We start from the raw sequence: 27,215 nt of genomic DNA, 5'->3' as shown, positions 1-27,215 counted from the left end.
ATGCTAATCTATCAAGTTAAGGTTTACACTAGGCTCTTTTCTCCCCTTAAGCTAACGCTTTGGTTTTTAATAATACTGGTCTACGTTGTGATATCTACTTAGTTGTAAGTTAACATGCACTCCCCATTCCCTTAAGTTTAAATTTTAGCAATTGGAATGTGCTATCCTACCGTGACGTGACTCCATCAGGAGTGAGAATTACGGCTAACCCCTCCTTAGGAGCTTTATATCAGAGTACCACTTAAGTGAAGTCATGGAGCTCATAGAAGAAATTAGATCCTTTTTGAATAATTTGAAGGCACCGACATAAGTGTTGGGTGAGTGTCTCTAGTAGAACAGGATGTGTCCGGTGCTAAAGTAACCCGTTAATTAGGACTAGATTCTAATTTAAGTTAAATGATGTTATCTTTCAGGTTGACAGTGGATATATCCAATAAATTGGTAATCTTAACAGACGTGTCTATACAGATATGCAGGTAATCCTATACGTTGGATTATCCCCTATGCACATGTGGTGACATAGTGGTTCTTTCACGTGGTATTTCGTCCTTTTTTCCCTTTTTTCACCTTTTCTCTTTGTTTTCTCTCTCCTTTTTCCTCTCACTTGGTTCGGTGCACCACTACGGTTTAAGCTGGTTGTTGTTAACGGAATATATTGAGAATGTAACTAGCTAGCAACTGCTGTTCTGCTGAACAAATGCGCTTAGGTCACTAATTATTCTTATGACCTCGTGATCTTGATTTTAAGATCAGGAGGTGCACTCACTCAATGATGGAAACTTTGTTAACTTTGTCTCCTTAAGTTAAAAATGAATATTTGAATGTTGAATGGATTCAGAATTTTAGCTTGGAAATATCAAATTTTCACAAATCTCACTGCATACATGAATAGTTAGGATGTCACCTTAGATGTCACTGGGTGATAACATGTACTTTATATGCTTATGAGAGTCGGATAAGTAAATGTATCATTATTTTGGGGTATTTTTTGGTACTTGTAGCCCTGATGAAGTCGTGAATGCGACGAAAACCATGTTGGCTAAAGTTGGATTGGCAAAAGTTGGATTAAAGCTGATCCCTGAATAAAGCAACTCACAAACGATGTAGATCGTGTACAACACTTGAAAACTTGACTTCTTATTTTCTGTAGCATGTGCAATAAGGCTGTATTTAAATTTACTTGGAACCTAGGTTCTGTTAGTGGATGTTGGGTGGGCATACCCTGTTAGAAATGCACCTCTTTACTTATGCTTACATACATTAAATTTAATGTATATTTCTAAGTGAGTGCCAAGGAACCTCAAGTCACCCCCTGCTGCTTTGTTCTAACATTTGAGAGAAGACCACCCCCTTCCTAAAGAGGCTTCGTGTGGCTACGGGCATTCCCCATTGGCTGGTGGTGGTGGGTACTGCGAGGAGGGCAGGACAAAGAGAGCGAGTCCTACCTCATCGCAACTTTTAGTGCAGTGACCTGATGCCATGCCTTCCCACCATCTTCACCCGCCTGAGAACTCACCGCAGTGCCGGGACCTTGCAAGGGAAGATGGCAGGCCAGGCCCAATGTTGGACCATCATATGCTGGCCCGCCATCTTGCCCTACTAGCCAGCCCCGCCATGCCCTCCATAATGTCGGCTCACCCCATTTTGGAGAGAGCCTTTTTTGCAACTGCTTGAAATTCGACCTACCTAATGAATATCAATGAGGTAGGTTGCAAATTGCAACCCACTACGATTCACTGCCATCACAGGGATGGTGGCCTACTGGGGTCAGCAGCCCACCATGTGTGTGATTCCTTTAAATAAAGCAATACTTTTTGTAATGCACCAAATGTTACTGTAAGAAAGAGCTGAAAACAATTAAAGGTTTCACAAACCTTTTTTAGGAGTAACCATTAGTCCCTTTGACTACTGCCTATGTTGCCCCTTGGACCACTGCCAACTCTCTTTCCATTTATGAAGGGGTTACTACAACCTTTGTATTCTGCAAAAGATTAATGTTCTGTGACTGGATCTGGGCCAACAAACATTAATACATCCCATAGAGAATCGTTGTTTGGAAGAGATATCCTTAATATGCTCATCCCAAATAGTGATTTTTTTATGTACTTGTAAAATCGAAATAGTCAGTCAGTAACATGTATTGTGATTCGGTCACGTGTTACTATTATTTGGGTTTGGTACATACCTAAAAGCTATTTTGCAGTTGCAAAAGCTCCGATTGAACAAATCATACACTTTTTGACTGCAAAGTAGCTTAGTACATCTGGCTCATAGTGATATAATGATCATCACAAAACAAGCATTGGTTCATCCACTAGGTCTCGTCTACGTGTGAGCTATTGGCTTTGGCAATCGAGTGAAGGTGGTGAATGGCCGGGTGTGTGGAAAGAGTAGTACATTAAAAACGTGATATGAAGTGGTCAGCACTGGCCGTGTCATAGCATTTTTCTTTTCTTGTCTGTTGGGAGAGGAGAGAAGAAACAGGGACTGTTGTAAAAGAAACAGTAATGAGGCAGGTTTGAAAGAAGAAGGAGTGAAGGGGACAGGTGGGCGAGAGATGAAACAGAGATGGGTGGGGGAGAAGAAACAGTGATGGAGTGGAGGGGGAGAGAAGTAGTGACTTTAGATGAAACATAAACGGGGCTGTTGGAGGAAAAGAAACAACATGGACAGGGAGAGCTGGAATCAGGAGAAGAGGGAAGCAAAAGAAATAGCACCTCAATCACAACAACAGCAGCTGAATAACCTCAATAAATTTGCAGCAATCAGTACTTGGTGTGTGCTACTGCAGAAAGTAGATGATTTGTAGACGGCTCGCGCTACGGAATTAGAAGGCAGCAAATGAGATTGACAATGAAGCCCACGAATTGCAAGCAATAGGCAAGCTCCAAGCGCCTTATTGGAGGTGATATCTCTCACAAGCAAGAGTATATGCTCTAGTGCACATGCATTCATGCAGGCAAGACCTAAAAATGGTCTTAGAAGGAAGGGATTACAAATGAAAAATCGGATTTAGTCTGATGTAGTCTAGAAGAGTTATGCAATCTTGGAGCTAGGTAGGAGAATGCCTGTTTTGCTGTGTTTGTTTCTGCTTTTCAGGAATTTCTGGATTTGATGATTTCTGGCCCAGGTGTTTTCAGAGTCTGCCCATGAACTTGAGTATGTTCTTCAAACAGTGATTTCAAGCACAAGAGGTATGAAGCCCAGTACTTGACAAAGTAGTACAAACTATTTAAATTACGGACATGGATAGGCCTGTGCCCAATTTTTATTTACCCAAGCATAATTCTGCATCAGCCCCCATTAGTGGGCAATCAGTATCTCATGTTAATTTCCTATTTCCCTTATGCCTACACCAACTTTATAGCTTTCCTTTATTGTACAGTTTATTCAAGGTGAAATGTCTAGCAGGAACAGTGAAACCAGATGTACCTTGTGCACTACATTAACAATATTCACCATTTAGAAATTGGATAGTGGGGAAGCAAAAAATGAAGGCATGCAAGAATCTATTCAGATCCCTACGGCTGAAGGATTGAGGCCCTCCAAGACTACAGGGGCTGCAGGAGCCTACATCAATAACCTTCACTGCACTCTTAAACCTCACGCTTTTTGCTATGTGAGAAAATAAATGATGAAACTGCCCATCCCAAACTCTTGCTCTTTCCTGCTTCTAGCACCGGGTAGAAGAGTTTTCCCCGCTTGGAATGCTCATTTTTTAGGTCTCGCCTAGGCAGCGCTGTCTCTTCAAGACTTGCTGTATTCCGGTATGGACTTGAAGCTACGTTCATTTCCCGCCCATCTTTTCAATTGGCTCATGTTACTGTCCTTTCTAAATGGGCACTTTTGATTCATGAATAGGCCTAGTAGTCCCTTCTTAGTACCGCCTTTTCCACTTTTTGAACCTCTCATGAGGACTGGCCATTTTACTTGTGTTGTTTCTGAAGGTTTTATTAACAGACTGAGTGCACTCTTTGCTTAAAGGAATTTCTCTTACCAGCTGTTGCAGGCAGGACAGGAGCAGCGCTGGTGCTCAACTGTTTTCGAGCCGCGCTCGTGCTCAGCTGACGGCTGCCTTTCCTCTCCTGGTTTGTGTGCTTGGAATATTATTTGTTCAGAACCCTCTCACCTCCCGACAGTGCATGAGCGTACACCTTTATCTATATTAACGCCACCACAATCATTTTGGGCTTGCCGGTGTGTGTGTCCGTGTTGCCTTTAGCTGCTCCCTTCCTTCCTCATACCGTTCACTTGCATAGTTTATGCGGGCCTCATGGTGCTGGTGCTACTTCTCTGTGCCTTTATTTATTAACAGCGCCACAATGATTTGGGGTGCAACGGTATCTGTGTCCGTGTTGCTTTAGGCTCTTCCTTCCCTTCTCATGTTGTGCCGTTTATTTGAATTTATTAACTGCGGCGCCGCAATGATTTAGGGCTTAGCGGTGTTCGTGTCTGTGTTGCTTTAGCCTATCCCTTCCCTGTCTCGTTTATCGTAGCCGTGTATGTTTGTTCAAAGGCCATAATGGAACAGAAGAAAACGTAGGGCCCGATTCACAGAACTAACTTAAGACAAAATCCTAAACTTACTACCATTTGGTATTCACAGAAGGCACTTACTCATTTTGGTATTCACAGAAGGCACTTACTCATTTCGGTATTCACAGAAGTTAGGAGTCCTAACTTTAGGACTCCTAAATGCCTTCTGTGAATACCGAAAGTCTTAAAATTAGGATTTTTCCCAGTTTAGTAGTAGTATAGTTAGGACTCCTAACTTTAGGACTCCTAAATGCCTTCTGTGAATACCGAAAGTCTTAAAATTAGGATTTTTCTCAATTTAGTAGTAGTAAAGTTAGGAGTCCTAACTTTAGGACTCCTAAATGCCTTCTGTGAATACCGAAAGCCTTAAAATTAGGATTTTTCTCAGTTTAGTAGTAGTATAGTTAGGACTCCTAACTTTAGGACTCCTAAATGCCTTCTGTGAATACCGAAAGTCTTAACCCCTTGCATGCCCGCCCCTTTCCCCGCCCAGTGCCGCGCCTTGCATTAGCGGGCGGAGTTCATGACGAGCTGGACTCGTCATGGGCACAGCGCCACCGCAGCCCATGACGAGTCCAGCTCGTCATGGGCACTGAAGGGGTTAAAATAAGGATTTTTCTCAATTTAGTAGTAGTAAAGTTAGGACTCCTAACTTTAGGACTCCTAAATGCCTTCTGTGAATACCGAAAGCCTTAAAATTAGGATTTTTCTCAGTTTAGTAGTAGTAAAGTTAGGAGTCCTAACTTTAGGACTCCTAAACTGAGAAAAATCCTAATTTTAAGACTTTCGGTATTCACAGAAGGCATTTAGGAGTCCTAAAGTTAGGACTCCTAACTTCTGTGAATACCGAAGTGAGTAAGTGTCTTCTGTGAATACCAAAATGAGTAAGTGCCTTCTGTGAATATGAAAATGGTAGTAAGTTTAGGATTTTGTCTTAAGTTAGTTCTGTGAATTGGGCCCAATATGTTTTTCAGAATAACAATAGTATAACCTTTAATTTTTTTAATTGGTCTGGTGATCCACTTTTTACATTTGTGTTTACTATAAGTATTAGAGATACATTTCCTTATCATAAGTGACAACACTTCACCTTTCCAATATGGCAGCTCCCTTATCCATCCTGTCCGCTGTCCGACCTTCGATTCCTAAGTACAGGAGACCGGTGGATCCTGACGAGTGGAGGTGCATCCTGTGTCCCAGAAGTGAGACTTTTTAGATGAAAAGTTTTCTTATCTTAGTTTGCTTTTTAAGGAAAAATGCTTCAGTTTTTGGTAAGTGAGAACCTTATGGGATTGGTGCACGGCACATGTTATAGGGGACAAATTAGGTAGAAGGTGTCAGGTAACGGCCAGAGCTGCCAACTTTGGATCTGGGGAACTAGGTTTGAGTCTCAGCATCGGCTTAGCATTCTGTTTATTCTCGGCAAATCACATAATCTCCCCGTTCCTAAAAAAAATGATTCTATCCATTTATAATGTAACTGGTGCTCATGTAAAGGGCTCCGTCCGGTACCTTAAGGTAGAGTTTGTGCTACATAAAACTTTTTTTTAAAGGAGATATAAACAACAATAGGTCTTATGGAATAGATTGCGGGACAGGTTAGGAAAAACCTGGAGCAGAAGAAGACCTCTGGCCATGCTTGGTGAGGAGTGGAGTAAACTGGAGCACAGGTTTTGGAATCAGGAAACTGGGAAAGTGACAACTGGGAAAGAGTCAAAGGAGTCAGGAAACCTAGATCTTCTCCTCTTGGTGGTTTTTAAAAGCCCCTGTGCTCCAGTTTGAATTTAGCATTGAAATACAGCCAGGATATGTATTTCGAAATGTTGGATTAAAATATTCAAAGCTACATCTTTTACTTGTTTTAAACGATGATTTACAAATAAATATTATCAAAGCTAACATATCAACACTTGTGTTTGCTATTGGTTGTTTATTTTGTTAACTGAGCACACAGCCCATATCTGCTCCCTCACAGTTTGGCTTTATAAGAGTGTAATGGAGGTGCGGGTGGGCAGATGTAACACTTAGCTGAAGGTGTTGCTGATGATGGGAAGGGAAAGCAAGGGACCTTTGGGGGAGTGGCAAAAGCAGGTTTCGGACAAACAACATGTCTTAATTAGGTCAAGCACTGTTATATCTAGCGGTGAATGATTGGTTGCAGGCGAACTTGAAGTCAACGTATGTATGAAACAAGTGCTGCATTGTAGGGTGCACTGCAAAAAGCTGCGTTTCATTCGCCGCTGTTAAACACTATGAACATATCAACTGTGGTTTTGTAATGGCTTTTTGTGATTGTGTGAGCATGGCTGTGTAAAGCGGCAAGAGGACTACATACCTTGATACTGGCTCATGAAACACTTGTGCACACAAAGCATCCCATCCGCACAAAAGGAATGGTGATGTGCTGGGCAACTTGAAGTGGTTTTGCAGTTGTGAAGGGCTAAGCGTGGTTTATGTAGCTTCACATTATACTCAAAAAGTTACGTTCTAATACTTACCTTATTAACCATGCGAAATACATGTTCAATGTGTGGGAAATCATTAAAATTATTGCCGTTGATTTCCATTTAAACTACATTTGTCTTTGGTTGGCAGTTGTGAGTAATGATGTCATTTTAAGCAGCTAGAGGGAAACACACCCCCTCTCCCCTTGTTTCTTTGCTAGCATGTTTTTCTCCCTGATATATACTCATGTTGGTGTGACCATACAATTTGTTAGGCACCAAGTCTTATAGTGTTGCATTTTAACTCCTTGTGTGTCAAAGGAGCACATAAAAACCAAATGCACAAAGGAAACATTGCAATATAATTTTCTGCTCTTGGATAAGTGTAATGTAAGTTCATAAATAGAATATAATCTGTAAAATGCATATAGTATTTTTCATTCCTTGAAATTGTTCAAAAACACAAAAATATCAAAAGCACTTGAGAGGCATTTATGGTATGGTTAAACGAGGCAACGCACACAGCAGTTTTAAAAACAATGTTAGGATAATTAACAAATAATTCCTTCTAATAACTCCAAATATTCAAACACAATTTTTATTACTTAAATCAGTCCTGCTGATCTGGAAGATAATAGTCCATAACTGTCCTCCATATATAAAGAACAACCGTTCCTTCTGATGTGCAAGGTATACGGTTTCATGGGACTTACCTCCATTTTATCTAGGCAAACGTCATATGGAATGCAATGCACCACACAATGCTGATGCCACTCTTTAGTGACAATGGCTAGAGCTTGTTCACAGTGCCAAAGCACCCACCCCAGCAGATTCTGATTTGGCATAGTAGTATGCATTTCAGCCTGATATTACCTCTATGTTCTTTGTTATTTATAATGACTTTCCCGCAATGTTTTCCTGCAGGTCAAGAGCTATTAAGCTTTTGCCTCTGAGTTTGTACCTTTGATAGTCCCACTGAGTGCCTTTGTTATCCCTCCCCTAGTCGTGCATGTCTCAGCCAGTATCTCACGGTGTCCCTCTGTCCCTGTCTCTCCATCCCTCTCCCATCTCAATCTACCAAAGGGTGCCCTTCTCCAACAATTTTAGACCTCTATCATTCCTTCCTTTCTGTATGCATCGTTCATTCTCTTCGACCATCCATCTATTCACCCCTCTCCATCCAACCAACAATCCATCCATCCACAGAACCACACACCCATTCATTCACCCATCATCCTTTCATCCTTCTCTTCATACATTCATCCTTCCCTCCATCCTCCTTTTCTTTCATCATCGACTGTTTCATTGGTTCCCTCTACCCACTACTTCATCATAAACATTCATTGCTGTGGTTAAGGACCTACTTTTTAGAGACCAGTGTCTGGACCAAAAGAGAGACAAAGGACATTTTGAAAGTTGTATTTAACACACACTTCCCAGTGGTACACCCCTTCTCCCCATCAAGCTGTTAACGTGGGGTTAAGGACGCTCCTGTGTGGGATCTCACTCCCACCTCAATCTTTTACTATCACTCTGTGTATTCGGAGCATAGACTCCTTTTATACTACACGATCACATGCTGCTGAGATCTCGCGTCGTCTCTCCATTCACCCCTACTTCTCACCCACAAACATGCAGGACATCTAAAAGGATGCCGCTCCCACCGCACACATGCAAGCCCACGGGTGCGGTTGCTAGCTAACTTTTTGGTTGATCAACCCACCCCAGAATGAATGTAGTAATGCACTATTTCTGTAGTGAAACAGACTACGTGACCCGGTGTGCAGTATTTGTACAGCTATTCTATCGCTGGCGGCACAGCACCCAGGATAATGTGCGGCATGGCTAAGCACTTGTAAGGCCCGAAAGCCGAGACCTGTGAGCTACGCCCTCCCCCTACTCTTTAAAGTCAAGATTATCGATTCCGACATAAGTGATCTGCTTGTAGGGTTTAGCTTCTGTGCAGGGTATAAGCTTCACTTTGAGCATGTTCTTCCCGCTCTCAGAGGCATAGTTTAATTTATGCAAAAACATTCATAGGAAAGGAGTACATTTTATTCTAACATTTGCACCTGGTGTCCCTCCTGTCTAATCAGTCGTGTTTCCTCTGGCTAAAACTACTCTCTCGTTGTTCTTCAAGTATGGGCTGTAATTATGTGGACGTGTTCGCTGTGGTGTTTCAAATCCAAACGGTCGCTATTATTATCGCTCTTCCGACCCGAGTTATGTGCTTTGGGGGTTTTCCTTTTGTAGAGGGTATAAGCTTCACTCCTACCACCCCTACTCTCCACTGTTTTCTCCCCATTCTCTTTCCCTCCTATCTTTTTAAAGAGGTCAAATAATCACTTCACTGCAAACAACAAAAACAAGTAAAAAACATTTCCATTTGCAAAACCAATAACTCCAACTTTCAATACTGCGAGGCCTATTGCATTGCAAATGCTTGTTTTGACTTTCTGTCTAGAAAAATCCCTTCAGCTAGCATAGATTGCTCCTATCCTAAGATTGTGGCGGCTGTGTGAGGTGAGGCTTGAGTCTCTTGCAGGGAAGGAATGCGTTGCCACTCTTATTTTGTGTTTCCCAGGCCATGATGACTGTCGCTTTTCTCGGGTTGGTGTTTGCTTTGGGTTGTGGAGAAGGGCTTGGCGGGCGGCTGTGGCGACACTCAGAATGCAGCATTTCAGCCCTGTTTAAAGCTGTCAGTCAGGAAGCGAAAGAGCCATGGATTTGGCCTGGAGTGAAGGCCCCTGTGGGAGAGCCGGAGGTGATTGTGGGCGGGGACGGCGGCGTGGGTTATGTTACAGAAAGTGAGAGCTCTTAGGCTCTCGGTGATTGATTGACAGCTATCTGACAACAACAGACCACTGGCTAAGAATGCGGCCTGTCCACTTCACCCCCTCCTCCCGGGTAGGCGACTCTCTCCCAACCAAGCGGTCCACAGACAGAGATTAGCAAATCAACAGCGCCATAGGAAGACAAGGGTGTTTGTTTTTCCTTATCTCTGTAGTAAACAAACAAATCACTCTTCCAAGGCTACACAAACAATGTTTTACAAGCTTCCATCAACACCTTGGGGAGGGAAGAGGAGGGCTGTGAACCAGGGTATGAAAGGATATTTTTGGGCGTAAAGAATCCATTTAAAAAACACAGCAGAATCATTTCCAGGTCGCTTTTGCATCGCTGTGCATCAGAGGCAATTCGGATAAAACTCCACCCTAGATGTTTAATGTTTGTACCACTTACGTGAATGATGGTCTATGAGAACAACTGACTATGTCGCTACCATGGCTCTCTGCTAAAATGCACCTGCTGTGGATATTGGCGCGTGACCTCTAATTCACAGGTTTGAACTCTGGGGGGACTGACTCAGCCTTTCACACTTCCAGGGTCGATAACATAACTACAATCGTATTGGGTAAACGTTTGCCTTTATTGCTTCTGGATAGTTGTGGTACATAAAAGAAAAAATATTTAAACTGCATGTATATAGCGCTTAACACCGCTGACGAGGCGTTATTTAAAAGCAGCACGGGATGACCCTGACGCTCAGTCTTGAAATGCCACATATTTAGAGCACAGCCAAATATCAGACATGAAATATATTCTTGTTTCAGATTTGTGTGCACACTGGAAAACAGCTGCATAATTTAATTGAAAATAATCGAATCTCCCCCACTGTCAACTGGTTCAACGGTCAACATTTTTACTGGTAATCCAGTGACCCACCCCACCCCGTCCTATTTGCCCTGTCAGCTTCACTTCGAAAATTAAGGAAAACTCGCCTTAGAAAAGAAAGAGAAATAACCTTTAACTCACCAAGTGATCCCCTGAGTACAATCCCTTCAATGTTAGATGTGCAGAGCTGGCGAAGAGTTTCTACTTATACAGAACATTTTAAATTTTGCTAGGCATTGCAGGGGGAAACCGGTCCCCTGGAGTGATTTTTGATGCTGACTGTTTTAGAGAAAGGCGGAAGACTGACTCACTCTAGGGTAGATGTTCTGAACCTTAGACTTTTATGAACCTCCACTAAGGCACTTTTGGAAGACGGGAACTGGGCCTAAGCATTTGCAACAAATTGAATCTCAAAATAATACTCAAAGATACATAAACAAGTAAATGTCAAACAAAAATCCTCACATTGTGAAATATTTAATTCCCTAACAAAAAAATAAACAAATCAATATTTTAACGGGGATGTTGGAGATTTTCAAAATTTGTTTTAATTTTCAAATTACATGCTGTCTTTTTTGTCAGCGCATACTCGTGCTTCAGTTGAGACCATCAATCATCTACATTAGATTTTGTAATCTTTACTTGCACTTCTCACACAAAAAGCTAAGCAAATCGACATAGGTTTAAACTTTTAATTTTAAATTCCTTCAGTCATAAAGCATTTTAAAATTTTCAATATTGCATTTTTCATGCAAATATGCTTTATTAATGTGCAAGTATTATTTAATTTTTCATCAGTTATTGAAGCCTTGATTAGACCTTGCAGACAGCCAGGGGTCCTAGGACCCTCCACTGAGATCAGCTGTTCTAAAGAGATGGAAGCTGGACTCCCTCCATGTGAAGTGGAAGACTGTTTCTCTCAGAGAGAGCTGAAAGTCTACCTGCTTCAGAGAGAGGTGGTAAACTCACACCCTGAGATAGAAGGTGAGAGAGATGTGGAAAACTAAGCGCTTCATTTACAAGCCCATTGCGCTGCCGATGTGTCACTTTTTTTGACGCACTGGTGGCGCAGTGTGCCTGCCCATATTTACAAAGCCACGTAAAGTCACCCTGTGCGACCTTTCATGCCCTTATAAATATGGGCACCTTTCACGCATTACTCTGCGTGAAAGGGACGTTTGATGGGTGTTGCTGTGGGTGTTCCCACGTATGATCCACGCTGGCGCATGGCAGCCAATTGTGCACCAGCGCAGGGGAAAGCACACGAATGTGACATATTGTTATTAATACGATGCATACTTCTGCTTTTAAAATTACATAGCTTGGTGCAGCATAAGGGCTTGCGGCGCTGCGCAGTGTCATTTTGTAGTAAATGAGGCCCGAGAGAGGTGGAAGCTTGCATGCCCTAGACAAAGGTAAAATGCTGACTCCCTCAGAGAGAGGTGGAAGCTTGCATGCCCTAGACAAAGGTAAAATGCTGACTCCCTCAGAGAGAGGTGGAAGCTTGCATGCTCTAGACAAAGGTAAAATGCTGACTCCCTCAGAGAGAGGTGGAAGCTTGCATGCCCTAGACAAAGGTAAAATGCTGACTGCCTCAGAGAGAGGTGGGAGACTGACTCGTTGAGAGATAGGTACGAAGATCACTTGAAAAGAGAGAGGTTGAAGAATGATTCACTCAGGAATAGATCGAAGGTGGACACCTCCCCTAAAAAGAAAAGACCCATTGGCTCATGAGAGAGAATTTGGAAAGGAGTCTCCTCAATAGAGAGGGGGTAGAGAGACTCCCCTCAAAAAGACTTGAAGCCTGGATGTGAAATGGGCACTGCTCCTAGGGGCGATAGAACACGACTGTGCTGAGACAGAGCGGAAATGCTCCTTCAGACATGAATGGCTGTGATTTTAGGAATGTGTGTGGTGCGTGAGGCACTTTCAATGGCATCAATTAAACATTGTGAACACTGACATGTTGTGAAAGGGCCAGATGTTGGTTGTGACATCTGGGCCCATCTGGGAATGGTTGGGCTCATCTTGATCTAGTAAGTACAGCCAGGTGACCCTTTCCTCTAATCTTACTTCCTCTCCATTCCTTCTTCCACTGGTGACATCCGAGAGGGGGAGAATGGCTCCACGGGTTAGTTTGTGACTGCCCTCTTTCTGCACTTCCCCTCGTAGGGGATTCACTTTCATTGCCCTCCAGATGTTGAGCAAAATAGCTGCAGTCGGCCTCCTTTGTCCAATCCAATAAATGTAAGCATCAGGCGGAGAGGTGGTAGGTGGTAGCCCTCAGGGAGTTTTTGCCTAGGCGTGTGTGTGTTGACCTCCAAAGTCAACCAGCTAAGCCTGAACTCACTTTTAGAGAAAGGAGAAACATGAACTTTGTTTTTTTATAGCAGTTTATGGATCTTGGCGTTACTTTGGAGCTAGCCAGACACAGTAGATTTTTCCTATTGGAAAGCCTCTTCAAGAAATAATGTATAAGAGCATGTGATAGGTTAGCTATAATGCCATCAATTTGATAGACAGGCACTCCAACGAGTAGAACAATTTCTCATAATTGTATTTTTCCAAATCAAACATCTAAGAGTATTCTCTGTTTGTCCTTTCTGCCGGCAATCTAAGTACGTCTTTGGTACAGACATACACACTGCAAGAAATCTATCTATCTATCTATCTATCTATCTATCTATCTATCTATCTATCTATCTATCTATCTATCTATCTATCTATCTATCTATCTATCTATCTATCTATCTATCTATCTATCTATCTATCTATCTATCTATCTATCTATCTGTCTGTCTGTCTGTCAATACATGCTCAGATCTACAGGCGCACACAAACACACAAATATATGATACATAAGGGGTAACTGTGTAAAATGGTTCACTGTTGCTATGGAGGTGTTCTGGTGACATAATAAACCACGAGGTGGTTAGTGGTTAGTAAATCCCAGTGAGCTAAAATGCGGCCATATTGCACGCTACCCTTATGTATTTTTTTTTTATATTACATTATACACATTAGTCCGGTGAAAAGTCACTAAACCCACAGGTCACTAAACTCACTGTGACCTTTACATTAAAACCATATGGACTCTATTCTATAAAAACTGATACAACAGCATATTACCAAACTCTGATCACACAACATTCGGTGATATAATAAGCTTGGCTCACAGCTTCCACCCCTAACAGCAGAGGTGTCAGTGCCAGTATGCCAAGAATTGTTATTGTTATACAAAATGTGTAACAGAACATATAAAACAGTTACTTAAGATTAAAACAAATCTCATGTTAACAAAAACAATGCCGAAGGAGACAGTCTCCTAATTTCTATGAGATCCTTTTTTAAGAGCATTTCCTTTGTAAAATCAGTTTTAACCACATGGTGTCAAACATTTTGGAGATACATTCTGTGTTAGTAATATTCCCTTTGTAAGAACCTATTTCTGTTTGTCCCAATATGTTCTTGTGAATAATGGGATTTTAAAAAGTGTCAGCAAGGGACTTTATCTTCATGGCAACCCTTTTTTTTGTACTGCTTTTGCTTTTTTGCCTACAGTAGTTTACCCTGAAGATCCCTGTCTGTTTTGCTTTTGTTGTGGTTCGCTATCACATTAGTAAGTGGTGGTTGCAGTTTTTGTTTGCTTTGTATTAGAGTATGCCACACTTATGTTTGATGTTTGCTGTGTGTTGTGTGATCCTTAATCTTAAAAATGGTTTGACCCCCACCCCACAAAAAAACGTAAGCATTGGCAAAACCAATAGGTCTGGGTTGGCTTCTATCCATTTGTTTTTGTCTTGTTTTGTCTTGTGATGGTTTTTGTAAAACCTTTTTTCTTCAGAAGTGTCTTCTTCACCAATATAAAAAATAAACATTGGTTAAAAGCAAGAATATTTTTGGTCTCATAAAGCACCCTTTGCCATAACAGTCTCCGGTACTTTGTGCGGATCGGCTCTTTGGAAAAGGCCAGAATGCTGTCACTCCCAATTAAGTTAGCCAATGCCAGCAGACTCATTGAATAAGAGGGCTGGATGAAAGGCCCAATAGGTAAGCATATTATAAATAATGTAAGTAATTTCAGAAGGTTTTGTTGAGCATCATACCTAAATACCAGCAAGTCTTTTGACGTGCAAGTAATTCCTGTCCCTGAACAAATCTGTCAAAATATACCCCAAATGGTTACCTTGAAATATGAGACTCAAAGACTAGTGTTGGAAAAGTGACTGCAATACAGCATTTGATTACAAGAGAAAAAATCTTTGGAGAGTATTGTTGTATCGCCAGAAGTTTGCGAGATGATGATGGTAATTGTCCATGCATGCGGCCCTAAAGAGAACGATGCAATGTCTCCAGAAATAAAGGAAAGTCAGTCACTGTGGTGGAGTGGAGCTCACAAAATGTGACAGACATTAAACAAGAAGAGTGGTCCAAGAAAAAAATTATCTATAATTATAAGATACAGAAGACAGAAGAAAGGGGAAGCCAATAGAGAAGAAAAGCAAAAAGAGACAGAGCAGAGTAATGATCAAAGTATGACTGAAAAAGAAGAGACAAATGTAAGAATGCACCAATTGTAAAGAAACAAAGGTAATGAAATGGAGGAGTAATATATGTCAATGGGGGTAAAGTGTCTTAAAAGAAAGTGTCAGAAGGTGAGTGCTGGAAATTGGGGTTGGAGCATGTAAACAATAATATGAATGAAGGAAAATACCCCATGTTGGGACAGATATCTCCTGTGCATGGCTCTGAAGAGAGTTGCTATGCTCCCTCAAGTTATTTCCCTGTGTGTAGTCACTAGGCTTTTTGTTGCTGCCTCAGTGAACAAGACAATCACTTGTGCCCATTGAGGGATCTCCTAGTTACATGAATTGGGAGTCATGAAATTGCTCTTAGATCGAGTGGGCACCCAAAGAGTCGCTACTGCCCTCTGTACAGTGGCTCCTGCCCTCTTGCTTTATGAGACTTGAAGTTGTGGTGTAAAGAATGGGCCTTTATGGAGAAGTGTAGAAGTGTGGCTCAATGAATGGAGCGGCAGACCCTGATGCAGAGATCTAGCCCGGGACCAGGGTTCAATTCCCCGCCTCGGCGGGTCTTGGGCTCAAAAAGTCCACGGACCTGATAATTCTCGCCTCGGTGCCTATTCCAATCATGGAGTCCCACTCTGCAACTCTGGGCAATAGCTTGCTTAATCTCCACAACGGCCCCCACAACGCTAAGGATGCCTGGCCTCCACCTTGGGGGTGCCCAGGAGTGGACGCCTCACAGGGAAAGCCAGGATGAGTTCCACAGCGGTATTCGTACAAGCGCCTTGAGACCCTTGCGGGTGAGTAGTATGCTATACAAGTATCAAATTTACATTTATAGCTCTCTCCTTCAGGGGGAGGTGCCTGCTGGTTTTACCTATTTCAAAGGTTCTACCAGCCCCACTTGGTCTTTAACTTCCATCCGTGGAAAAGTACATGTTCATTTTATGTATGGCACACGGTGACCGTGGAGGCTGTGTGCATATTTGGCTGGTTACAGCGGGGAATCCACTTTCAGCTTCTCTTTGTGACTCTAGAAAAACAAGATGGTGAGGCTGTCAATGTCCTTTGTTCACCTGGGAGCCTGCACTGGATGAAACATTTCATACCCTTCTTGTAGTGTTGCAGTTTCCATTGGGTGGGTGGACTTGTCAGATTTCTCCTTAAAACGTTTGTCTCCTGTTCTCTCTACTAGAACAGCCTTATCTTACAGCCTTATCTGTGTCACAAAAGGTTTCGCCTTGCTTCGAACCCACCTGAACTGGTAAGAAAGAGCTCAAGAGGAGTTCCTTTTGAACACCATCCTGGCATTGCCAGCATCATGTGCTGATTACGAAAGGCCCTTCAGCATTTGATTACGAAGCCCCATAAAGTATGAACTACGCAGTATGCACCAGGGCTGATGGGCCAGCATTGGGGATACATATTGGGTCGTTTTCTCAGTTAGTGTTAAAAAGAACTCCCTCAATAACCAAAGAGAAACTACACCCCAGTGTAGTGGAGAAAACTGCTGTTTGCATTACCAGTATCACTGACCGCTGCCTTTTAGGCTGGGAACTGAGCTGGTCTACTGATTCCTGAAAGGACTGCTGCTGCACTTGATGCAGCGAGGGCTCTTCTTGCTGTGGCGTCTGGTGCTGGACTATGACCCTGCGGTGGAGAGTCTGATTATAAGTGATAAACAGCTCAGTAGTCTGCAGCATATTGAAAACTGTGGACCAAGAACAGAAAAACATCTAAATTAACATTTCCTGGGGCCAAGGAAAGGATCAACGTCTTCAAGGTCTGTGGCGATACCTCTTCATCACAGGATGCTCTAGTGTGCCCTAGTTGTCTTCTCAGGGCTTATTCCTCCCTCCAGGGCTAGGGAGTATCAGTGAGATAGGTTGATAGTCTTGTACTGAGGTGAATGATGTAAACTGTGTCTTTGTTTGTGCATGGTTGCAGAGTTATGAGCTCTTGATGAACCGACTCATGATTGCTTTGTTTCCCACCGTTTCCCCACCACCACCCATGTATTCGGAGCTGTGGACACCCGTTGGCATGGGAAAACATTCACTATGATTCATGGTTTCTGAAATAAGCTCTTTTGGACACCTTCATACCTGAAACATCTTAAACTCATTCAGCAGTGACCAAGTGATTGTGCACGAACACATCACGTGCTTCGATACCTTTCATCCCAGTGATTGGGCACCATAATACATTTTTTGATTCACATAGTGTGGAGACCACTGTGACTGTGTCCCCTTTGCCATCTTCTCTTTTGCATGCCAAGGATCAGCTCTTCAGTGTGGCAGGCTCTTCAGATTCGATTTGGGAAGCGGTTTGTATTTGAGACAGCAAGACTTCTGCAGAGCATGCAGGAAACTGGAGCCTTCCCCGAAGATTTAAAGCAGTGCGTGACACGACCAGAGCAGTGAACGATGCCATAGAAGCCTCTGTATGCCTCACCACAACTGATCCGTGTGACGCTACCTTCACTCTGAAATGAAATGGTGTGCGCTTTACCTGTTATGCACTATTGAACACAGTTTAGATGAGCAAGACCGTGGTGCTCAGAAGTGCCATATAATAACTAGGCCTTAGCGTAATATAAACTAGGAAGGCTGAAATGGTGACATGATTCATTGAGTTGGCACACCCATATTAGTCCATTGTCTGGATCAGCCGTGAGAATGAAACGTCACTGGTGATGTTTTTACGCACACAAAGCTGACAAGCTTACAGGTGGACATCTTGAAACCTGACTAACTCTTGCGGGTGGTGCACCACCATAACTTGGGAGGGGAAGGAGGCTCTGGTATAGACAACTGGCCTGACTGGTGCCTGCAACCCTGGCCTCCCAGGTAAATACCATGGCTTTGCCCACCTCTCCTGGGAATTGCAGTTCATCCCGCACTAGCCCCAGACTCTTCTCAGTCCAACGCCACCCTGTCCTGGGATCTGCCTGGACTTTCACATTGGGTCATGTCTCCATCAACTCCATCTGATCAGGAAGCCATTGGTTGGTCATCTGGTTGGCCAGCTCGGTGAGCAGATGGCTCAGGTCAACCTGGTGACCTGAATTCTCAGACAACAGCATACAATGAGGCCAGCACACAGGAGGCTCCGTCTAGAGCCACCAACCAGCTTCTTGCCTCCAAGCAACTCTGCTGGTGCTTGCTCCTGCCATCTGATCATTCTGCTGTCTTGTGAGGGATCATGCGCCCATCCCTGCACCCAGTGGAGCAGGGTGGGAGAGAGGGAGGCCCCCGTGCCGTACTGCATGTGGTGGAGGCAGTCTCCCATGAACCCACACCTTTCCTTCCCACCAGCCTGGGGGCAGAGGGACCCCAGGTGGGCATGGGCACTCATGGATGGAGACCAAAACTTGACTCAGAGGATAACTTTCTATAAATCGTAGGAAGGTAGCTGCTCTGCTACTTGCCCTGACCCAGAATCATGTTGTCTACAAATGATTTAGCACCAGGTGCCCCACGAACAACTAAGGGTGATTGAGGCAGCGCCCTTCCATCCGAACTTCAGCCTCGAGCGAGTGGCTCTACACACTGGCCCATAGGTTGGCTATCCCAGGCCAACTGAGTCTCCACGGAACTGCAGTATCATTGCAGTTTAGAGGGTATTCTGACTTTGAGGCATTTAGTCATCATCCCAAGTATGGTAGCTTCGCCCCATTTGCTCCTCAGTCAAGAACATACACCAAATGTCTGAACCTGAGGGACCTCTCATACATAGCAGTATTACTATTGCAACAATACATCATCAGAAGGGAAAACTAACCTGTCTACAACAGTCTAAGCCAAGCTCACATTCCCTATTAGTAGGTGAATAATCCAACGCTTGGTAAATACTGCTTCACAATGATTGAAAGAGCCTTGGTCCAAGGAACAAAAAGAGTCGTTGCTATGAACGCTTGCCCTCAGAAGCCAGTTAACTTTGTGGTAACTTTTCTGGCACCTCCTGCTTGACACACAAAAATTCAGAAGGATCGTGAGGCCTGTGTTCATGGTATGTATTTATACTGAAAATCAAAATCAAGCAAGCTTTCCCCCTTCTGTTCCACAGGGGTTTTCTGTCCTCCCTAACCTCATCTTAAGACACCTGCGTTATCGTTTGACTGGTGTACCACACCAGTTAAACTCCCCACCTACCACCGTCCCCAGAGCGGGTTGCGCCCAGCGGGTGCCGGGATCTTGCTGCCCAAAGACTTTGGTTTCCTTGAAGCTGTTCAACAGGTCATGGAAATAATGGCGCTGGATCACTAGTGGGCATTGTTTATGGTCAGATGGTATCTGATTGACCTCCAACTTTCATTATAGATTAATGAAAACATTTTTGGGTAATGTTTTTGCTTGGTTAGTCTTGTGCGCTCCAAAATGTAACCTCAAGCGGCACAATACAGATGGCCCTGAGCTTCCCTCTTAATCATGGTCCCAGTTCTGAAACCAACAAAATAAAACCAAAGTCCTATTCCATTATTCTTAGCTAAATTATTCAGGCAATCATTCTGTTTTGAACACTCTCATTTTTTCAAAGCAAATGCTTCGGACCCCCAGGACACTCAGTCAAGAGCATCAAGGTGGCAAGGAGAGGCAACGGCTGAGACAGGCAGTAGCTCGCCTCGCGGTGGACCACCATCTTGATCCCAAGATCCAACTAAGAGCTATTTCGTTGTAGTAACTTTGTTATACACCATTGGACCTGGAATTATCATGGCCATTGGTACTGGACTTGTCCTCCAATGGATCATGGTTAAAGGATTAAAAGTGTACTCATTCCAATTACAGGCCCTGAAAAGAGTCCTGTAGAGTTATTTTTCGTCACTACCTCCTCGAGTTGAGAGTGGGCAATTTGCGAGCTGGCTGCCTTCCTTGGATGTGATAGCATTTCTTAGGGTCTCTCTCTCCGGAATCAAACCCTGAATCCCTCTTACCAATGATCACCATGGTAGGCATAGAAAGGGTGATTGAAAGTTGAAAGGGTAGACATCTGTATGTATCGCTGCTGTCACGGGAACGTGCGATCAGCCCAATGTTATCTAGAGTCACTAAAGCGGCCAGACAAGTCTGGATTGGTCTTGATCTAATAAATGCATGCATCCCGGGAGGTCAGCGCTCATCAGCATGTATTAGCTCTAGAATTACCATTTATCCAAGTAACAGATGAAGTGATCAAAGGAACCATTACTGATTTAATGAGCCATTCGCAGTTTCACTGTACCAGCCATCTGTACTTACACATGCATGGCTCAATATTTTAGACAAGCATATTCTACTGGCAGGATCAACCAGATAGCCACACCGGCTGGATGAGAGGAGGAACTATTTGCCCATCTAGATCAACCTTCACAACCCTTGGGAGCCTGCATTGGGAGGCCCTTATTGCATGCAACAGGATGAAGGGACAAGGCAGTCATATGGGCACCGGCAGGTCCAGCCTGCTCCATGACAACAGAATGGAGAGGCGGGCCAAGGTGCAGCCTGAGCAAGACACAGGGGTGCACTGGCTGGAAAAGGGCAACATATGAATGTGCAGGGTCCAGATCACCAGGCAGCATCTGCGGCAAGCACCAACCGACCCTATCCACTCTGGCCAGACCACTTAAACAGCTGCCTGGCTGGTTGACCTTTGCTCTGCTCAGTGGCCTTCATAAAAGGCAGACTCTCGAGTCGGACAGTCCAGGCAGGATCAAAGCTTCTTGCTAGTATCAACAGCTGAGACTGTCCAAGCAATCCTTTCCTAATAGGACCAAGTGTGCCCAATCAATCGGAGTATAGTACTGGCTAAACCAGCCCCTAACAGACTAATCTGCATGGTGATGTAAACTTTGAATCGCTTTCTGCTCTCTGGGAAGCAAAGTTCAGAGGAAATAGCCATCTGACAGGGCTGGAAGGTAGCCACAGACTCAGGCCCCTGGACCCCAGGCAGTGCAGCCCCTGGACTCCAGGCATTGCAGTACCTGGGGAAAAAGACAAGAGGGCAATGAAGGCCCTCATACCTTGTCTCTTATAATCCAGAGGGAGGATACCTTCCTTTCTTGTAATCCATGCACACTGAATGAAAGGGTGCCATTGGAGTAGACACATCTGACCACCTGGATCACTGGCTGGGCTTGGAGAGTCAAATGATCCTTCATCAGGACTTTCAGATCAGCCTGGCCGTCACAATGACAAACTGCTGACTTAACCACCCCTGAGCAAGCCACCCTGCACGAAGATGTCAGCTTCATATCACTGGGTGAATATACCCAAGATTAAGAAAGTTAAATCAGGTGGAAGAGCGTTAAGCTATGCGGCAGCACGCCTTTGGAATAGTCTGCCAGATGAGCTAAGACAGATGCAGGATTTGCTGAAGTTCAGGGGAAAAATTTAAACTTGGCTTTTCCCTAGAGTACAGGCTTAGCCTAGCAACCTGCTAGCATGGGGCATGGTGATAGAGTACATGTACCGCAGCGGCAGGATGCCCGTAGGGTTACAGTGCGCAATATAAGTTTGAAATACAATACAATTGGCTGCACTCAGGGAAGCAAAACTCAGAGGAGAAGCTCATCGTACAGGGTTGGAAGGCAGCTGCAGACCCAGGTAGCACCCGGGTGAGAATCACCAGATGACAACTGGATCCTCAGTACCCTGTTCCTACTAACCCTGAGTAAGGCTACCCCCTTTCTTATAATCTGTGACATATTGGGCCATCACAGAAAACACCATGACCTCTTGGAGTCCTGGCTGGGATCGAAGAGGCAAATGAACCCTAATCGTTACTTCCAGGGCAGCACCGACAACTGGGCGTATCAAAGGAATGCTTGGCATGCAACCAGGTGCTCAAGCCCGAAAGATGGCCATCCAGTTCCGCCGTGTCTCATAAAGAGCGAACCTGTTTGCTCCTGGAGAGGGCAGGGACTGTGAGACCTGAGATCTCAGAGCCTGATCTAAGTATCAGCAATGTGCAATGGGAGGGGGCCATCACAGAGCTCTGACACATTGCCCCGTCAGAGCTTCTGAACACAGACAAGCAGGGATGACCTCTCCGGTCTTGTGGGACTTCATCCCATGAACTTTGCAAAACAGTGGACTGAAGAAGGAAGTCCAGGGCTGGGTGCTTTCAACCCACCACCAGCTGGAGCTCTGACCGGGGGCCCAGTTAGAGCTTCCTATTCCAGGACAGTGGGGAGGCCTCTCTAGGCCTTCAAGTCCCTGTATGGGGCACTTTGAGATATGGTGGTCAGGAAAGGGAGCCCAGAGCCGAGATCTTCCACCCCAAGCCCTGCCAGGGCTATGACCTTGGGCCCGGTCAGAAGTCCTTAACCAGGACAAGCAGGGGAGACCTTCCTAGGCCTGTGGGACCCCGGCCCGGCGACTTTGTGACATGGCAGCCTGGAGAATGGAATCCAGGCCTTGGAATATTGACCCCAGGGCTGTCTAGGGCTCCGACATGGGCCCTGTCAGAGTTACTGAAACCAGACAATCATCAGAGACCTCCTTGGGCCTGTGGGACCCTGTCCAGGTACTTTGAGACATGGTGTCTCAGGGTTCTGTCCTGGATCCCAGTCAGAAAGTCTGGACCTGAACAAGTAGGGGAGGCCACCATGGGGCCATGGGTCCCTATCTGTGCCACTTTGAGCGACAACGAGCCAGGGAACGCAGACGAAAGATGAGGGCTTTTACCCCAAGACCCACTAGGGCTCCGACCCGGAACCCAATCAGAGCTTGTGAACCCAGACAAGCAGTGGAGACCTTCCTGGGCCCGTGGGACCCTATCCTGGGCACTTTGCGACACTGTAGGCCAGAGAAAGGAGCCCCGATCTCCATCTACCTAGATCTAGCCACCTCTTATGTTTGTCTATGTATCTTTTATATATGTTTTCTACAACAAAAAGTCTTTTGTATGTAAACCAATGTTAACATATATGCAAGATCTTATGGACTATCAAGTCAGTGTTTTGGTATTTGTTCTTTGATGTTGGTTTCGCTATTAAAATTAACTGAAGATAGAGAATAAAATGGATTGTTTTTAAATAATTTTGACAGTACACCGAGTCTTTGTCTGGATGTTCATTACCTGATCTTCGCCAGGTATTGTGTTGCCTAGGAGTTATTTCTATCAGAATTATTTCCCTGTCCTAGGAACCACTAGCATTTGCAGGGGGCCCTTGTTTTGTACCCAAGGCTTCCACACCTGGGCCAGACAGAACTCTGGCTCAATCAGAGCTTCTTATTCCAGGCAAGCAGGGTATGCCTCCCCTGGCCTACAGGTCCCCATCCCAGGCTCCAAGTGACATGGTGAGCCATGGAACAAAGCCCAGGGCTGAGGGCTTCCAGCCTCCTGGAGCTCTGATTGGGATTCAAGCTTCAAATGAGCTCTGTTGGGATTTCCATTGCATGGAAAATGGTGTGTTTTAGTTATGTATTTATTTTTCAGTAAACAACATCTCCAGTGATGTTGGCTTGGCACATTTTCCACCACCCATGTAGTCATGGTAAAGGACCTCTAATTTGAATTACACCCAGACCTAATAATAACATTGGCAAGTGAGATAACATTTTGTAAACACCACAAGAAAGATCGGAAGGTAGTACAATTCTTCATCATTGGTAAAGCCATTTTGGACAAAGACCTCTAGCAATGAGGGGCTAGGAACTTCAGTTTTTTCATTGTGTATCTGTATAACATGCATATCATTTAGCTGTATGTGCATTAAACTTGCAAATTGTGCATGCCATTGCTTGTTTCCGTGTGTTTCTGCATATGTGTGAGCCGAGAGAGAGGCTAATCCAGAAATCATCCCTGTGCATTTAGGGCAGCATGTTTTCTGTGTATGAGTGTCTTTGCAATGCACATGATTATTTCCTATAGTGGTATTTTTCTACAGGGGTTTTAATAGCAATCCCTGATTCTCCATGGTAATGTCCTCAAAGTAAATACAGTATTACTTGAAGGTGTACTGTAGACTTCATCAGGCTTTGGGTTTCCTTTTCTTGATTCCATTTTCATCCGTTGAGCAGTATTCCATTTTCGACATATCCTTTATCATGCCCTCATGATCTTTTTATCCAGGGAGAGGTACACGTGGAGTTAACACCGGATGGCAACTAACACTAAAGACTGGCTCGTGTCTAGCTCAAATACTGTAGGTGTGTTTAATCTACTTTGTAAATATCATAAACTCAGTGGCCTCTGTGCTTAAAAGGGAGCTTCGTACTAGACTGTGTACCCGGCTTTATACAAACCAGAACTCATTAAAAGTCAGGAAAAAACAAACAAGGACTTAACTTTTAATCTCTCAGCACTGTTAGCATTTGTGGAGAGAAGTAGACCTGTTACAGAACGTCATCAAAAACGTACTGGAATATCATGCAGGAGTAAAGTTAGCATTTGGCCCACACCATGTGCCAGAATGTTTGCCGCATTAGATGAAGTAACATTCTGCCACCCCGGTCTCTTTTGTTGGAATGGGAAAGGGCCTATGAGTTGTCCTAGAAAAAATGCTGACAAAAAAGGAGCTACAGTACACTGACCAGAGCAGAATTGTTCCTTTGCCTAAAATGAATGGATGTGACCACATCCAAATATCCTTGCATAGGTACTGACATGTGTTGCTTCTCTGTTGCTGTAATTAAATTGGGTGGTATATCACGCATACCAGAATCCTGGCAAAAAAGACTTCTTGGTACTGACATGTGTTGCTTCTCTATTGCTGTAATTAAATTGGGTGGTATATCACGCATATCAGAATCCTGGCAAAAAACACTTCTTGGTACTGTACCTACTTTTCCAGGTGTGAATCCATATTCAGAAAAACATGTTATGTTATGCTATGTTATGTTATTGGTGTTTTTTATAGAGCACTAATCATTTGTGAGGGTTTCCAGGCGCTCTGTAGTAGGTATGTGAGGCCAGCCTTGGGGGCCTACTCAAAAAGCCAGGTTTTCAGCATCTTGCAAAAGTCAAGAAGAGAGTATGAGGCTCATATGTGCTGTAAAAGGGCTTTCCAGGCTTTAGTGGCAAGGTATGAGAAGGGGTGGCCCCCAGCTCTGCTTTTGTGTATGCGTGTAGTTTGTGCCAGTGAGAGACCAACAGAGTGGAGGTATCGCGAAGGGTGGTGGAAGGCAAGGGTAGTGTTGTGAAGAACTTTGTAGGTATGAGTGAGGAGTTTAAACTGTGCTCACTTGTCGGGAGCCAGTGGAATTCCCTAAAGTGTGGTGTGATGTCGGCTCGGTGTCGGAGGTTGAAGACTAGTATGGCTGGTGTGCTTTGGACGGTCTTCAGTCTTCTTGTGAGATGGTTGGTAATCCCTGCTTACCTTATGGAATGTGTTTCCATAGTCAAGTCTACTGGTGATGAGACCTTGAGTGGTCATTTTCCCGGTGTTGACTGGGAGCCACTTAAAGATTTTCTTCAGCATCCTTAGTAGGACGGACATAAGCACAACTTTCCACACCCGACCCTCTCCTGAAGCACTGTGAGAACATACAGCCAGCTTCCGAGCTTTACTTGCTCACATCCCAGTACAGTTCCAATCACATCCCCCTTCCCCACTCATACTTACCATCTGCTCAGAGCAAGATGTACATGTGTGCATGGAAGTCTGTGGAATCCAGGAAAGCCTGCAATTTTAGTCTTTGCAGTAGTAGTTCTGATTGCATAATTGTACCTAATTTATAATTACACATGTGAAAAATGTCTCCACATTTGTGCACTTGTACTTTTTCCGTTTACTTCTTTTAATTTCCCTGTTGAGAAATCCCTTCCATTGCACACGTGCCAATTTTGATAGCATTTCAACTCCATTCCTACTTGAGAAGGGAATAACTCTTGCCCTTGACAGGTGTAAATCGCTCACCATTTCCAGGGTGGATAGGAGTCGAAAAGAAGTTTCTAAATATTCTCAAACTCTGAGGCTTGTAGTTTTTACTTCACTTTCCATTCCATCAACCAACCAGGAATATCCACTCGTGGCTCCGAGCACAGGATTTACATGTGCTGGAGATGAGGTAAAATTATATTTGGGTAAATCAATTTTCGAGTGCAAACTCACCTTTTGCATTCGTAAATTGCATGCTTGTGGCAGTAAATTAAGGTACTTTTGTGCTTGCACATTGTATTAAATGAGCAACCGGCTGTAGGACTCTGATCCCACGTCGACAGTATCCCTCCTCCTACAACACTCTTTTGAATGACAAGGTTTCTTGTTTACAGGGAATGATTTAACACACCATTTCCTTACAGGTTTTGCCAAACTGGTAATAATCGGATCACAAGGGTGTGAAAAACAAAATATTTTTGTCAGACGACAATAACTAGTTGGCAGCTGAACACAAACTGCTGTCAAACCAGCTCCGTCGACGCGGTTTTCCGGGGAATTCCTACCCAATCAAATGTCTCAATGATAAAGCCTGTTTTATAATTGCCATGTGAAACGAGCCTGACAGTGGCAACCTTTTTCGGGGGATTATTCCACACCTCGGTCTTTGTAACAGGCTCCTTCCTACCTTCCACCGCCCAAGACGTTTGTTAATCCCGATATAAATGCAATGCCAGCAGTAACACGGCTTGGTTCAACCGTCATGGAGAGAAAAAGCCAAGAAAATGAAACTTTGAAAAATAAAAAAAACTTCTTTCCACCGCTTTTCGTTAAAATTTGGAATTCATTCTGAGGAGATCAAAAGAGACGTTCACAGAGTTCCTTCCCCAATTCCTAAAAACGTACCCTGTTTAAAAAATGTGGGTACATTTTTCCTTTCAAATTAGCGGGAAGCAAAAATTATGTTTTTCAAATTCTAACATCTGAGAGGGGCCTCTACTCATTCAATGTTCCTTCCAGCCAAGGGCCTCATTCGAAGTTTGGAGGAGTCACAGCACTGCCATAAATCGGTTGAGTTCCTGCCCACCAAACTCCTGGTAGCCATCTCTGTTTAGTGTGGTGGTGGGGATGACGCTTGCTTGTCTGGTTTACATCTTTGGCTCATGGCGCATCCACCAACAAGCCACCATGTCATAGAGGTGATCATGCCTCCCAATTGTAAGCGGGGAA

The 27,215-nt window shown here is 44.0% G+C and overlaps 1 pseudogene; it reads right to left on the bottom strand.

Moving 5' to 3' along the window:
* Positions 1-19,369: 19,369 nt before the first annotated feature.
* Positions 19,370-20,478, bottom strand: LOC146784106 (18S ribosomal RNA; annotated as a pseudogene).
* Positions 20,479-27,215: the final 6,737 nt, after the last annotated feature.

The sequence above is a fragment of the Triturus cristatus genome, chromosome 11 (genome assembly GCF_964204655.1).
Source record: "Triturus cristatus chromosome 11, aTriCri1.1, whole genome shotgun sequence".
Classification (NCBI taxonomy): Eukaryota; Metazoa; Chordata; class Amphibia; order Caudata; family Salamandridae; genus Triturus; species Triturus cristatus.
This window is presented reverse-complemented; position numbering and strand designations above follow the sequence as displayed.